Source organism: Ovis canadensis, chromosome 19, assembly GCF_042477335.2.
Source record: "Ovis canadensis isolate MfBH-ARS-UI-01 breed Bighorn chromosome 19, ARS-UI_OviCan_v2, whole genome shotgun sequence".
Lineage (NCBI taxonomy): Eukaryota > Metazoa > Chordata > Mammalia > Artiodactyla > Bovidae > Ovis > Ovis canadensis.
In genome coordinates, this window is record NC_091263.1 from 24379724 (window position 1) to 24393504 (window position 13781).

A 13781-nucleotide genomic window follows, 5' to 3' on the forward strand; every position below is an offset into this window, starting at 1 on the left:
GGCATTTTGAGGAATATGCTTCCAGTGAGATTTTTCTGATGTCTTCCTCATAATTAGACTGGGGTTGTGGGCTTGGGGATGAGGGCACAAGGTAAACTGTCAATTTCATCAAATTATCAAGTGCACATACAGGCAACATAACTTATTACCGTGGTGTTGACCTTTAGGGTCTGGCTGAGTAGTGCACGTCAGGTTTATCCACAGTAAAGCTAGTCTCTCCTTTGTGGTGTTCCCATGCTCTTTCCGGAAGTTGCTGTGCTCAGCTATGCTCCGCCTCCTTGGAAGCAGAGCTTCCACAGTCGACCATATTTGTGTGAGTCTGTTTCCAGGCATGGGATTTGGTTCCACCGGTCTCTGACTCTGTTCTAGCAGTAATGCCACGCTGTTCTGATTGCTGCAGTCTTACAGTAAGCCTCCATTTCAGTGGCTACGCTTCCATCTTTGCTCCTCACCAGTGTCTTGGTGCTCTGCCAAGGTTTTGTGCCTCTCCGTAAAACTTTGCAATCAGTTATCATTATCTACAAAATAGGGAGCATGCCGAATAAATAGATCATCTAAAATAGTGGAGGGATAGAAAGCCCAGAGATAAACCCATGCACCTGCAGGCAACTTATTTTTGACAAGGGAGCAAAAACTTACAATGGAGAAAAGATAATCTCTTCACTAAGTGGTGCTGGGAAAACGTGACAGTTATGGGTAAAAGAATGAAATTAGAACACCTCCTAACACTATACATAAAAAAAAAAAACTCAAAATGGGTTAAAGACCTAAATGTAAGGCCAGAAACTCTAAAACTCTTCAAGGAAAACACAGGCAGAACACTCTGACATAAATCACAGCAAGATCCTCTATGATCCACCTCCTAGAGTAATGGGAATAAAATCAAAAATAAACAAATGAGACCTAATTAAATTTAAAAGCTTTCTGCACAGCAAAGGAAACTATAAATAAGGTGAAAAGACAACCCTTAGAATGGGAGAAAATAATAGCAAATGAAAAAACGAACAGAGCATTAGTCTCCAAAATATATAAGCAGCTCATGCAGCTCCATATCAGAAAAATAAACAACCCAATCAAAAAATGGGCAAAGACCTCAACAGACATTTCTCCAAAGAAGTCATTAGTTAGATAGCTAATAAACACATGAAAAGGTGCTACAGAGTGAAGTAAGTCAGAAGGAGAAAACCAAATACCGAAATTAATGCATAGATTAACAGAATCTAGAAAGATGATACTTAGGAACCTATCTGCAGGGCAGGAATAGAGACGCAGATACACAGAACAGACTTGTGAACACACACCAGGGATGAAAGAGAGAGTAACATGGAACCATACACATTACCATACGTAAACCAGAGAGCCAGTGGGAATTGGCTGTATGACACAGAGCTCAAACCCAGTGCTCTGTGACAACCTAGAGGGGTGAGATGGAAGGGGTGGGGGCGGGAGGGAGGTTCAAGAGAGAGGGAACACATGTATCCCTATGGCTGATGCATGTTGATGTATGGCAGAAACTGAGACGCTCTGCACTTCCCTGGTAGCTCAGGCAGAAAAGAATCTGCCTGCAACGTGGGAGTTGTTTTTCAGTCTCTAAGTCATGTCCAGCTCTTTGCGATCTCATGGACTGCAGCACACCAGCCTTCCCTGTTCTTCACTGTCTCCTGGAGTTCGTTCAAACTCATGTCCATTGGATCAGTGGTGCCATCCAAATGTCTCATCCTCTGTCACCCTCTTCTCCTCCTGCTCTCAATCCTTCCCAGCATCAGGGTTTTTTCCCATGAGCTGGCATTCTGCATCAGGTGGCCAAAGTATTGGAGCTTCAGCATCAGTCCTTCCAACGAATATTCAGGGTTGGTTTTCTTTAGGATTGACTAGTTTGATCTCCTTCCAGTCCTAGGGACTGTCAAGAAAGCATATTCTCTAGCACCACAGTTCTAAAGTATCAATTTTTTGGTGCTCAGCTTTTCATGCTCACATCCATGCATGACTACTGGAAAAACCATACTTTGGACTATACACACTTTTGTCAGCAAAGTAATACCTCCGCTTTTTAATACATTGTCTAGGTTTGTCATAGCTTTTCTTCCAAGGAGCCTCTTTTAATTTGATGGCTGCAGTCACCATTGGCAGTGATTTTGGAGCCCAAGTAAATAAAATCTATTACTCTTTCCTCATCTGTTCACCATGAAGTGATGGAACCAGATGCCATGATCTTAGTTTTTTGAAGGCTGAGTTTTAAGCCATCCTTCACTTTCCCCTTTCACCTTCATTCACTTTCCCCTTTCATCTTCATCAAGAGGCTCTTTAGTTCCTCTAGACTTTCTGCATTAGAGTGATATCATTTGCATATCTGAGGTTCTTGGTATTTCTCTTGGCAATCTTGATTTCAGCTTGTGATTCATCCAGCCCAGATTTTGCATGATGTAGTCTGTATGTAAGTTAAATAACCAGTGTGACAATGAGACTCAGGTTCAATCCCTGGATTGGGAAGATCCCCTAGAGAAGGGAATGGGGACCCACTCCAGTATTCTTGCCTGGAGAATTCCATGGACAGAGAAGCCTGGCAAGCTACAGTCCATAGGGTTGCAAAGAATCAGACATGACTGAGTGACTAACACATGGCAGAAAACCAACACAATAATGTAAGGCAATTATCCTCCAATTAACAATAAACTGAAAGAAAATAGTGGAAGCATCTGATAGTGATTTATGTCAGTGACTGGGGGCAGGGGCCTTGTTTTGCCAGTGTGATTAGGGCAGGTCTCCCTAGGAGAGGTCATTTGAGAGAACTGCATTAAGAGAAAGAGCAAGTCCTGTGGAATTCAAGGAAATAGAAATGCAATGAAGAAACTGAGGTGTGAAGGGCTCTGAATCAGGTCCAGTTTGCTTTCTTTCAGCAACTCCAAGGAGTCCAGTGTGGTCACTGTTAAGCTAGTTGGGGGAGAGTTTTAAGAGATGAAGTTGAATGAATTCAAGCATGGATTGATGAAGTGAGGATTTGAACATGAAGGTGATGATGGGCAACTGGGGACAAAACAAGACAAGTGGGGTCAGAGGGACCCCGGGCAAGTGTTTGACAGAACCTGGGCAGAGATCCTAATCAATTCAGTTCAGTTCAGTTCAGCCGCTCAATTGTGTCCTACTCGTTGTGACCCCATGAATCACAGCATGCCAGGCCTCCCTGTCTATCACCAACTCCCGGAGTTTACCCAAACTCATGTCCATCGAGTCAGTGATGCTATCCAGCCATCTCATCCTCTGCTGTCCCCTTCTCCTCCTGCCCCCAATCCCTCCCAGCATCAGGGTCTTTTCCAACGAGTGAACTCTGCATGAAGTGGCCAAAGTATTGGAGTTTCAGCTTCAGCATCAGTCCTTCCAAAGAACACCCAGGACTGATCTCCTTTAGGATGGACTGGTTGGATCTCCTTGCAGTCCAAGGGACTCTCAAGAGTCTTCTCCAACACCACAGTTCAAAAGCATCAATTCTTCAGTGCTCAGCTTTCTTCACAGGCCAACTCTCACACCCATACATGACTACTGGAAAAACCATAGCCTTGACTAGACAGAACTTTGTTGGCAAAGTAATGTCTCTGCTTTTGAATATGCTATCTAGGTTGGTCAGAACTTTCCTTCCAAGGAGTAAGCGTCTTTTAATTTCATGGCTGCAATCATCATCTGCAGTGATTTTGGAGCCCCCAAAAATAAAGTCTGACACTGTTTCCACTGTTTCCCCATCTATCTCCCATGAAGTGATGGGACCAGATGCCATGATCTTCGTTTTCTGAATGTTGAGCTTTAAGCCAACTTTTTCACTCTCCTCTTTCACTTTCATCAAGAGGCTTTTTAGTTCCTCTTCACTTTCTGCCATAAGGATGGTGTCATCTGCATATCTGAGGTTATTGATGTATCTCCTGGCACTCTTGATTCCAGTTTGTGCTTCTTCCAGCCCTAATACTGGACTGAAATTCACATGCAACAAATCATTTTTTGCATTGAGTTCAAAAATTTTCCCCTTCTTTTTAACCTCTGAAGCAGTTGTATAAAGGTAGGCTAGAAAAGTAAAAGAAAATGATTCAGAGAATTTTGTACTTTCCAATATGAACCAAAGTTTCCAAGAACCATAAATACCTGCCTCACTTGTAGAAATCAGATTAAAAGGCAAAGCAGTGAGTGTCCATGGAGCCACAGACGTTCTTCATGATCTTGGATTTGCTTGTGGACAGTCCTCGTCTTAAATTTCTTACTCCTATTTTCTCTCTCCCCCACCTTCTGTCTGTCTCTGTCTTTCTCCTTTCCTCTGTCTTCCCTCTCTATTCCCGTTTCTCTTAAATCCAGTTCTTTCATCTATCTATCATCCATCTGTATCTAATGTGATCTAATTTAAGAACCTCGAAAGATAAATTTGTTGGCACTGCAGCATTACTTTGACCCGAGAAACTGTACATTGACAATGTAGTTATCTGCTATTCCCCAGATTCCTTCTGCCGCCTCTGTTTGTTCCTGCTGCTGTATTTCCCCTAGATCATTTGCATCATGGCCCCACCCTACAGAACACCTACCCACACCACCGCAGCCAGTTCGAATGCCATCTTCTGGACAATCACTTCTTGACAGTCAAAATGCTAGACAGGACTTTTGACCAGGGTAGTGCTGGATCTGAACTGGGCTTTGTGGAAATTACTGTGATGTGGCTATAGAATAATTTCAAGATAAAGAAGTACAAAAGGAACAGTTCAGGTTCATAAAGCTCAGAAACCATTATTTTTGAAAGCCTCTGTGCCATTTCTCCCAACTCTCTGCCATTTTACACCTTTTCCCTAGTCATGTATTGTCGGAGGCACAGGTGGTCAGTCATTTTATTTCTTAATGAGAACAAATGAGTCCTGGATGTTTGACGGGGGCTAGTTGAGTCCCCATGATGATGACAAAATCACTAGCTCGGTCTCTGGAGCTGAAAGAATACTATGTAAACAGGGCTATGAGTCACACATATTCAATTTAGGCAATTGCATTTGGACATGTGATGATTCTATCTGGAAATGGGATCAGTCAGGAAGAAAAATAGACTTTGTGAGGCTGAACAAATAAGCTGCTCACCAAAAATTGAAATTTCTAGTTTCTCCCTGAGTTCTTAGATGAAGTTGTCCATGTCTTTGAAACTCTGGAGAGTTCTTCTCATTTCTTCCCCTTGTGTCAATAAGATGTACTCTGTGTGTGTGTGTGTGTGTGTGTGTGTGTGTGTGTGTGTGTGTGTGTGTTCACCAAATGCCTACAATGATCCTGGTGTATTTGCTACAGAGCAGGAGGCATGGCAGTGTAGCTGTTGCTGCATTTATAAATCTATCCCGCAAGGCACAGGCTGCAAGACTCTCTCACTCACTCACTCCCTTTCTTCCTCCTTCCCCCCTTGATTTCTCAGTCTAAATCACAATGAACAATGATAATGAAATCTTCCTTGGCAAGCTAATTGCATTCCCTGAACCAAACAAGATAACACTAGGCTCCTTGGAACCACGAGTTAACTTACTTTATATCTTTATGTTTGTAAAAATATGATTTCTTCTTCCCCTGTTGCTCAATCACAGCTAATTGGAAATGTGCACCTCATGGCTGTTTATAAGGGCATACAGCCTTTGTTTCTGACCCAGACCATCATCTAATGCACTTTGTTACTAAGGCAGCGATTGGAGGGCGAGTCTCTCTCTTCAGAACTGTATTCAGCAGCAGCAGCAGCAGCCGTTATCGCTGTAGTGGTAGACGTAGCTGCAGTAGTAGTTGTCACAGTAACATAGATGACTGTACCGCATGCCTGATCCATTGCTTCAGCCGTGTCCGACTTGTTGCGACCCCATGGACTGTAGCCCTCCAGACTCCTCTGTCCATGGGATTTCCCAGGCAAGAATACGGGAGTGGGTTGCCACGCCCTCTTCCAAGAGATCTTCCCAGCTCAGGATCGAACTTGAGCCTCCTGCACTGGCAGGCAGATTCTTTACCACTGAGCCACCTGGGAACCCTAAGCACTCGATATAAAGTATCTAATCTAACCATTCTTGTCATCTTACACAATAGACATTATTATCCCCATTTTGGCAATGAGGGAGTTCAGAGTTTATAGGAGAAATGACTCATAAATATTAGATCCTGAATTCAACCCTAAGTCTATTCAGATTGTCATCTTTATCCCCCTGCCATATTGCCACTCAGAACCTTTTGAAGGAGAAGCTCTGACTTCTAATATATATTCATATATTAATTATTTTTTTCAGGCAATATGATACTGAGAATGAGGATTGCTTTAGAATTGGATCACATCAATGACACTGTCTGCACTGAACAATAGAGCATGAAAACTTGTAACATGGTGAGGAAAGAAAAACCCTGAAGTTGCTAAATGGAATTTAATGAACGTATATCGATTTCTACTAAATGCAAGGTATGCACTAAACAAAGGGTGATGAATTGGACCCAACCTTTGACTTCAAGCATAGTTTGAAATAACCATAAGGTCACATTGTTAAACAGTGTTGTAATAAAGAGACATTAAAATGAATGAGGTTTGGCAGAAACCAACACAATAATAAAAGCAATTATCTTCAATTAAAGATAAGTAAATTTAAAAAAAAATAAATGAGGTGATCAGGAAACCACAGACCATTTGCAAAAATTGGAACGCTATATTTTGAACTGCAATGTTCTAGAAAATTGTAGGTTGACAATTGCATGAAATCATGTCACCCTCTGTTTGCTACTACAATGATTTCTGTTAATGACATTAATATTGACTCAACAGATACACATTGGGTGCCACTTCAATGCCTACAAACCATGGCCTCCAGAGAGAAGAAATACAGGAGAACCACACTGACTAGAACAGAATCAGCAGTTTACCACATTTTCCAGTTGATGGTCATGACCCATGACCATGAGTGCTTGAGGAACTCTGTTTTTGTTTGAGTAAATTTGACATCTCAATAGCCTGGTATTTAGAAATCTAAACTATTCATCTGCCAGTAAGATAGATAAGAGCTTGCACTATAAAAAACTGTGCTGCTTGAAACAGTGTGTCTGTTTCCCAGCAGTCTCCATAAAATCATTTTCCTCCAATACAACATATTGAAATAAGCCTGAAGCCAACCTCCTACTGGGAGACACAGCTATACTCAGAGCAGACATTTGCTCACTTTTGAACTTAGAGCTCATAACTGCTTTTTGTCAGACAATTTCAACTGTGCAGGACTTATGTGTGAACTTATGAATTTATGTGGCTGTTATGGGAATGATCCCATTCTTCTTTGTTATGCACGAACTCAGGAGGTCATGTAATCCAAACTAACTAGATTCAACGAGTGTTTGTAATTTTTTTAGCACCAAGTTAGGTGCTATGAAACGTAAAATAAGACCACTATCAAGATTCTCAAGAGTAAGTTAAGAAAAATTTTGGTAGCAGGTGGTATTAAATAGTTCCAGTTGCTCCCAATGTGAATCCTGGTGCCACTCCTCCTGGTAAAGTATTTGACAGGTTCATTATGTTCCCCCAAAGATATGCTGAAGTCCAAACTCCCAGTGCCTAAGAATGTGACCTTGTTTGGAAATAGAGTCTTTGCAAATATAAACAAATGAAGATGAGGTCCTTGGGACTACACCCTAACCCAATAGGACTAGTATCCTTAAGAAGAGGGAGGGACTTCCCTAGTGAGCCACTGGTTAAGACTTTGCCTTCAAATGCAGGGGCTGTGGGTTCTATCCCTGGTCAAGGAACTAGACCCCACATGCCTCATGGCCAAAAAAAAAAAAAAACCATAAAAAAACAGAAGCAACTATAACAGATGCAATAAAGACTTTAAAAAAAAAACTAATCTACATCAAAAAAAAAAAGAGAGAGAGAGAGCGAGCGAGAGAAATCTTGGGACTTCCCTGGTAGTCCAGTGGCTAAGATTCCACGCTCCCAAAGCAGGGGGCCTGGGTTCAATCTCTGGTCAGGGAACTAGATCCTGCATGCCACAACTAAGAGTTTGCAGGCCACAACTGAAAGACCCCACATGCTACAGCTAAGACCCAGCACGGCCTAAATAAATAAATATTTTTAAAAAAGAAAGACAGAAAAAGAAGAGGGAAATATCACACAGAGATGTGGGGGAAATGCCATGTGAAGACAGAAGCAGAGACTGGAGTGACGCATCTGCCAGTCAAGCTATGCCAAGGATTGCCGGCCTCCTCCAGACACTGACAAAGAGGCACAGAATCCCATTCTCCCTCAGAGCCCTTAATGGAACCAACTCTACCAACACCTAGGTTTTGGACTTCTGGCCTCCAGACCTATGAGAGAATGAATTTATGTTGGTTTAAGCCACCCAGTCTGTGGTACTTTGTTATGGCATCCCTAGAAAACCAATTAAATTTAAAAATAAATAAAAACTCGGATACAATCTGAGAAAAGATGTTCATAACTGACTTGGAAGCATGCCACCTGTGATCCCTGGGAGCAATCGAATTTGAGTGTATGCGTTTAGTAGACTGTCTCCATAGAGCTGACAACAGTTCCTCCCGTCCTTGTAAACAAATGCCACTCCTCACATCAAGGGGTAGAGACAACAGTTTTACCTTTCTTTGATCAACAGAATGCAGTGGAAGTGACATTCTGGGATTTCCAAACCCAGGCCTTACGAGGACAAGCAGCTTGTGCTTCTTCCCTTTTGGAGTGCAGCCTACAGACTCTAAGGAAATCCAAACTATAGAACTAGCTGATTAGAATACCTGAAAAGAGACCAAAAACAGGAGTATTCCAGTTCTGTCTGAATTCTTAGCTGATTGGAGCCACTGAAGTAACCTCAGTCAGCATCACCAGGAACAATAAAACCACCTAGCTGAGCCCTCCCTGAATTACTGACCTACAGCCTTGCCATAGATAACAAATTGTGTTTGTTTCATTCTACCAAGTTTGGGGTGGTCTGTTAAGTGACAATGGATAACTGATACAATGCGTATGAGTGTTGGGGGCTGGAGCATAAACAGAGGTGGCCAGCTGGCTAGATTACAGAGAATTAAGACAAAAATAAGTTGGAGGAAGATGGTGAACACTAAGAAAGTGAGATTAGAAATCTAGCACTGAATGTGCAAAAGTTAATTTGCTAAAAACAAGAAACTGATTCGAGTTGATCATTTCTAGGCCAGAGCAAGTTGGGTGTAAAGAGTCCATGACTGAGGAGTAATTGGTCATCTTCAATTTTTCTTTTAAACTATTCAAAGGACTTTCTGATGCAGTTTTGTCTAAAGAGCATAAGCCAAACATGGGCCATCACTAGCTTCCCTACTTCTGTGCTCCTCAGCATAGATTTTTCTCTATTCATTTTTCTCTTCTTGGTCAAGACTTGTTTTATAGCAAAAAGTTCATTATGTCTTTTATAGATGACATAACCATTTTTAATAAATTGTCATAATTATTTAGTGCTCTCTTCTCTATATATGATGAGGACTCCAGTCTCACCCATATGATTCAGAAAATGCAAATTATAATAAGGATATTGTCCAGCTATATGGCCCACTTTTTGGTACAACGAATGTTCAGACAAAAGCAAGAGCAACGTCACATTCCTAGGCATTTTTTGTACAATGCTTTCTACACATCCTCAACTGATTCTTCCTCTCCCTTAGTCTCGTACAGAAAGAATGAAGACGCTGAGCCAAAGTGGAGATGATGCTGAGTTGAGGATGTGTCTGGTGGTGAAAGTAAAGCCCGATGTTATATATATATAGAACAATACTGCACAGGAACCTGCAATGAGAGGCCCAATGAAGCAAGGTAAACTAGACATGGTCAAACAGGAGATGGCAAAAGTGAACAAGATCATTCTAGGAATCAGTGAACTAAAACAGATGGAACTGGGCAATTAAATTATAGATGACCATTATATCAACTACTATGGGCAAGAATCCTTTAGAAGAAATGGAATAGCCTTCCATTATTCAACAAAACAGCCTGAAATGCAGTACTTGAGTGCAACCTAAAAAATGACAGAATGATCTCAGATTGTTTCCAAGGCAAAGCATTCAACATCACAGTAATCCAAGTCTATGTCCCAACTACTAAGCTGAAGTTGAACAATTCTATGAAGGCTTCTAGAACAAACCTAAAAAAAAAAAAAAAAAAAAAGATGTCCTTTTCATCAAAGAAGATTGGATGCAAAAGCAGGAAGTCAAGAGACACCTAAAGTAACAGGCAAGTTTTGCCTTGGAGTACAAAATGCAGGAGGGCAAAGGCTAACAGAGTTTTTCCAAGAGAACGCACCGGACATAGCAAACACCCTCTTCCAACAACACAAGAGACAACTCTACACATGGACATCACCAGATGGTCAATATCAAAATCAGATTGATTACACTCTTTGCAGTTGAAGATGGAGAAGCTCTATACAATCTACAAAAACAAGATCAGGAGCTGACTGTAACTCAGGTCATGAGCTCCTTATTGCAAATTCAGGCTTAAATTGAAGAAAGTACCGAAAACCTTTTCATACCATTCATGGGTTCTCAAGGCAAGAATACTGAAGAGGTTTGCCCTTCCCTTTTCCAGTGGACCACGTTTTGTCAGAACTCTCCACCACAACCCGTCCATCTTGGGTGGCCCTACAGGGCATGGCTCAGAGTTTCACTGAGTTAGACAAGGCTGTGATCCAAGTGATCAGTTTGATTAGTTTTCTATAATTGTGGTTTCCATTCTGTCTGCCCTCTGATGGATAAGGAGATAAGAGGCTTGTGGAAGCTTCCTGATGGGAGGTACTGTCTCTGGAGGAATCTGGGTCTTGCTCTTTTGGGCAGGGCCATGCTCAGTAAATCTTTAATCCAATTTTCTATTGATGGGTGGGGCTGTGTTCCCTCCCTATAGTTTGGCCTGAGGCCAAACTATGGTAGGGGTAATGGAAGTAACTTCGACCTCCTTCAAAAGGACTTATGCAGGGGCTATTGTATTCAGTCCCCCTGACCCCATGGCTTACTCCTTGGAAGAAAAGTTATGACCAACCTAGATAGCATATTCAAAAGCAGAGACATTTCTTTGCCGACTAAGGTCAGTCTAGTCAAGGCTATGGTTTTTCCTGTGGTCATGTATGGATGTGAGAGTTGGACTGTGAAGAAGGATGAGCACCGAAGAATTGATGCTTTTGAACTGTGGTGTTGGAGAAGACTCTTGAGAGTCCCTTGGACTGCAAGGAGATCCAACCAGTCCATTCTGAAGGAGATCAGCCTTGGGATTTCTTTGGAAAGAATAATGCTGAAGCTGAAACTCCAGTACTTTGGCCACCTCATGCGAAGAGTTGATTCATTGGAAAAGACTCTGATGCTGGGAGGGATTGGGGGAAGGAGGAGAAGGGGACGACAGAGGATGAGATGGCTGGATGACATCACTGACTTGATGGACGTGAGTCTGAGTGAACTCTGGGAGTTGGTGATGGACAGCGAGGCCTGGCATGCTGCAGTTCATGAGGTCACAAAGAGTTGGACATGACTGAGTGACTGAACTGACTGACTGAACTGACCCCATGACAGGCCACTGTCAACCCACACCTCTGCTGGAGATTCCTGGACACTCACAGGCAACTCTGGCTCAGTCTCTTGTGGATGACTCCTCCTTTTTCCTGGGTCCTGGTGCACACACGGTTTTGTCTGTGCCCTCCAAGAGTCTGTTTCTCTAGTCCTGTGGAAGTTATGTAATCAATCTTGGGCTCCAAAATCCCTGCAGATGGTGACTGCAGCCATGAAATTAAAAGATGCTTGCTCTTTGGAAGAAAAGCTATGACAAACTTAAACAGCATATTAAAAAAGCAGAGACATTACTTTACCAACAAGGATTCATATAATCAAAACTATGGTTTTTCCAGTCTGACTCTGTGTGACCCCATAGATGGCAGCCCACCAGGCTCCCCCGTCCCTGGGATTCTCCAGGCAAAAACACTGGAGTGGGTTGCCATTTCCTTCTCCAATGCAGGAAAGTGCAAAGTGAAAGTGAAGTCGCTCAGTCGTGTCCAACCCTTAGCAACTCCATGGACTGCAGCCTACCAGGCTCCTCCGTCCATGGGATTTTCTAGGCAAAAGTACTGGAGTGGCTTGCCATTGCCTTCTCCAATGGTTTTTCCAGTAGTCACATATAAATGTGAGTTGACCATAAAGAAGGCTGAGAACTGAAGAATTAATGCTTTTGAACTGTGGTGTTGGAGAAGATTCTTGAGAGTCCCTTGGACAGCAAGGAGATCAAGCCAGTCAATTCCTAAAGGAAATCAGCCCTGAATATTCATTGGAAGAAGTGATGCAGAAGCTGAAGCTCTAACACTTTGGCCACCTGATGGAAAGAACTGACTCACTGATGCTGGGAAAGATTGAAGGCAGGAGTAGAAGGGGATGACAGAGAATGAGATGGTTGGATGGCATCACCAAGTCGATGGACATGAGTGTGAGCAAGCTCGAAGAGTTGATGATGGACAGGAAAGCCTGGCACACCACAGTCCATGGGGTCACAAAGGGTTGGACATGACTGAGTGACTGAATTGAACTAGGGAAAACCACTAGGCCATTAAGGTATGATCTAAATCAAATCCTTTACAAATAAAAAGTGGAAGTGACAATTAGATTCAAGGGATAAGATACATTAGACAGAGTATCCGAAGAACTATGGACAGAGATTTGTAACACAGGACAGGAGGCAGTGACCAAAACCATCCCAAAGAAAAAGAAATGCAGGAAGGAAAAGTGGTTATCTGAGGATGCCTCACAAACAGTCAAGGAAAGAAGAAAGGCAAAAGTCAAAGGAGAAAGAGAAAAATATAGCCAACCAAATGCAGAGTTCCAAGGAATAGCAAGAGAGATAAGAAAGCCTTCTTAAGTAAACAATGCAAAGAAATAGAGGAAAATAATAGAATGGGAAAGACTAGAGATCTCTTCAAGAACATCAGAGATACCAAGGGAACATTTCATGCAAAGATGGGCTCAATAAAGGACAGAAACAGCAAGGACCTAACAGAAGCAGAAGATATTAAGAAGCAGTGGCAAGAATACACAGAAGAACCATAAGAAAAATGTCTTAATGAGCAAGATAACCTCACTTAGAGCCATACATCCTGGAGTGTGAAGTCATGTGGGCCTTAGGAAGCATTACTATGAACAAAATTAGTGGAGGTGATTCCAGCTGAGCTATTTCAAATCTAAAAAGATGCTGTGAAAGTGTACTCAATATGCCAGTATATCTGGAAAACTCAATAGTGGCCCCAGGACTGGAAAAGCTCAGTTCTCATTCCAGTCCCAAAGAAGGGCAATGTCAAAGAATGTTCAAACTACCAAACAATTGCACTCGTCTCACATGCTAGCAAGTGAATGCTCAAAATCCTTCAAGCTTGGTTTCAATAGTATGTGAATTGAGAACTTCCAGATGTACAAGTTGGATGTAGACTAGGCAGAGGAACCAGAAATCAAACTGCCAACATCTGTTGGATCACAGGAAAAGCAAGAGAATTCCAGAAAAACATCTACTTCTACTTCACTGACTAAAGTCTTTGGCTGTGTGAATCACAACTAACTGTGGAACATTCTTAAAGAGATGGGAATACCAGACCACCTTAGTTGCCCCCTGAGAAATCTGTATACATGACAAGAAGCAACAGTTTGAACTGGACATGGAACAACAGACTGGTTCAAAATTGGGAAGGGAATACATCAAGGATGTATATTGTCATCCTGCTTGTTGAACTTATATACAGAGTACATCATGTGAAATGCTAGGCTACATGAATTACAAG